This window comes from Populus euphratica, unplaced genomic scaffold (assembly GCF_000495115.2).
Source record: "Populus euphratica unplaced genomic scaffold, PopEup_1.0 scaffold1068.1, whole genome shotgun sequence".
Taxonomy (NCBI): Eukaryota; Viridiplantae; Streptophyta; class Magnoliopsida; order Malpighiales; family Salicaceae; genus Populus; species Populus euphratica.
The window spans coordinates 52,283-55,401 of NW_011500942.1; the positions used below are offsets into that span (position 1 = coordinate 52,283).

Here is a 3,119-nt window from a genome sequence, read left to right on the forward strand (position 1 = left end):
GCTAATACCTTCCCTTTACGCAACCAGTCCCCGTACCCAATCTCTTAAACCAGTTAGGGTTCCTAGTGACCAAAATACTAAGTGGCGACTCCCAATCCATTTTCCAACAACAAAAGACAATATTTTCTTATCCCCCTATATTTGCCAAATAGATATTATACATACATCATTTCTAGATAAAAGTGGAAAACTCGCCGCAACGCCGCACACGTGCGACAGAATAACGACTCCACTGGGGGCCTTGTGGACTAAGCTTTGTTTGTGTCTGATTTGTTTTTTTGTGTTTATTGTTAATATGCCTGCTTTTTTATTATCTGTTTATACGCTTTAAATTTTTTACACATATTGTTCATGCATTGTATAAAACTGTCTCATGCATCATATATTTTGATTTTGAGAAGTACACATAAGCTTTAAGTTAGGTGGGGGATTAGCGATTTGCCCTATGACTATTAGTCAGGGTTAAGATGCGTGAAACACCCAACTCATATTTGAGTGCCTGCTTGGTATTAGTGGGCATACGTGTCTTAACTGTTCCTTACAACGCCCCCATACTGTCTTTATGAAGAACGTCACTAGGCATATATGAGACTCTTTAAGACCAGATAGAAAACCTCCCCAGTCTCACTTAATAGAGCTTATCTTTAGGATATGTATCTTACTTTCTTTTGCATCATGATTAATAATGTTAAATTTATCAGTCTTGATTCTAAGTTAAAATCATGGCTAAGTACCTATCTTTCCAAGAGTTTGGGCAAGAATTTGAGTTGACCTAGGTGGCTGAAGGAAAATGCGCAAGAATCGATGCTAGTGGGTTGCCTCGCATTACCAATATAAATCACATGGTAAATGACTTAGGAAAGTTATTGTTTGTTATGAATATATTGATGAGACTCTTTTTGAAAGGCAATATAGGAGAATTGCACAACTAATGAGGTTACCCGTAAAAGTAGCAACAATCAAAGCCTTACTTAATTTTTAGGATCCTAGTTATCGGTGTTTTACCTTCGGGAACATTGATGACACCGACCTCGGAGGAAAACAACATAATTCTAGATTTTCCAAACAACAGCCACAAGATCTACCTCAGGTGAAAAATTAAAGACCCAACTTGGGAGGTAGTCAGTTTATTAGGCCTAAGAAAGATTAGCCAATGTAGAGTCGCTGAATGGGATTAAAGCCCGAATGAAGAAAAATGTTGAAGAAGGCAAGTTAGGAGATGAATGATATAGGTTGGTGGCCATTGCCATCTTTGGACTAATATTGTTCCCATCTAAAATCAGAGTCATTAGTTTAGAAGCAGTAAATGTCTTCATAGAATACGAGCATAACCGAATCAATCCCTTTTCATCCATTTTGGGAGAAACCATGTTATCACTCAACCCCTGCATAACACATGGAAAAGGATCCATGAGATGTTGCATTCTTATGTTGTATTTATAGATTATTAGTCATATCGAAACACTAAGGGACATTTTTAACAACTTCTAGTGGTTTGATTTGTGACTATTAAAAGTTACCATAGATGAAACTTGGAAGAACTAGGATGAGAAAGAATGGATGGATAAATATACAACATTGCCAAGGAGTAACTTCAAATGGAAAGGACCTTGGATGAACAACGACATGGATAGATAAATATACAACATTGCCAAGGAGTAACTTCAAATGGAAAGGACCATGGATGAACAACGTCATCTGCACAATGAGTTGTGGAAGCAAGATCTAGGTTCCCTTGACTAGTGTAACTAGATACATCAATTATGCACTCGCATTTGTAACAAGGCAGTTGGATGGAATGTATTACACACCAAGAACTCTAGGTTTAGCCGACTTCATAAGTTTGTTCAAACACCAACCTTTCCTTGAAAAGATGGAACTTATCCGACAAGACTAGGAAAGACCTCTGATGGTAAAAAGGAAAGAACAAAGCAGTTTTGAAACATCATTCAGCTAGAATTATATGGTTTGGAGGAATAATGAGCTTTCTGAAGTGAGAGGTTTCGCAATACCAAAACATCCAGAATCAATAATAGAGCAACCAAAAATGAAAAGGACTTATAATGAAGAAGAGTTAAGAAACATGGTCTCACATCCAAAGTCTACTACAACCGGTCCAGATTAAGGATGGACAACGAAGAAAGAGCTCATTTAGAGTCACATTATCAGACCGAGTTGGAATTCATAAAAAATGAAGTTATCTAGTTGACTGATCTACTCGAGCAACTTCTAAGAGTTAAGAATAGGGAGGGAACATCAACATAACAGCCTAAAGGAGCGCCAGCAACTCACATCCCTCAAGCATCTCAAAACCAGGGGGCAAACTCGGCCAATGAACAACATTTTATGCCTATCACCCTTGTCCAGCCAACTCATGCTCCAATTACTGTGGACTTAACAGCGAAGGGAGTCCCCAACAATAGGTCTCCTAGTTTGATGGACTAAGACAAGCTGTTTGATTTGGAAGAAAATTAAGGGTAGCTGAGGGTAATGACTGGTTTGACCCTATGCGAGCCACGGAAGTATGTTTGGTTCCAAACATTATGGTGCCAAAAGATTTTAAGATACTAGAGTTCATTAAGTACACTGGTTTAGAATGCCCAAACACTCACCTTCGATCCTACTACAACAAAATAGTGGAAGTAATTCATGATGATAAATTGCTAATCTATTTCTTTCAAGATAGCCTAGCAGGATCTGCTTTGAGCTGGTATATGAGGTTAGATAGCATCAGTATCAGGAGCTAGAGAGATTTGGTGGAGACTTTCCTTAAACAGTACAAGTTTAACCTAGAAATCGCTTCAGATCGAACAAATCTAATGTTAATAGAGAAGAGAAGCCAAGAGTTGGTAAGGGCCTATGCACAAAGATGGAGGGATGAGGCAACACATGTCCAACCCCCTTTAATAGAAATTGAAATGGTGACCTTGTTTGCCAATACCTTCAAGGCACTTTATTATAAGCACCTAATAGGTAGCTCATCTCAACATTTCTATGATGCGGTATGCATAGCCGAAAGGATAGAGCAAGGGATTAAAGCTGGACATATGGTTGAGCCCTTGGAGAAGAAGGGTTTTTATTAGAAGGAAAAGGAAACGTGACGTTAACAATTTGGAAGG

The 3,119-nt window shown here is 38.4% G+C and overlaps 1 long non-coding RNA gene across 1 annotated transcript in view; it reads right to left on the reverse strand.

The window, feature by feature from the left end:
• Positions 1-2,313: 2,313 nt before the first annotated feature.
• Positions 2,314-3,119, reverse strand: part of LOC105116870 (uncharacterized) — an 8,750-nt gene continuing 7,944 nt past the window's right edge. The window contains exon 3 of the long non-coding RNA XR_840620.1: positions 2,314-2,324. This is a non-coding gene — a long non-coding RNA (uncharacterized LOC105116870). The remainder of the gene's footprint in view (positions 2,325-3,119) is intronic.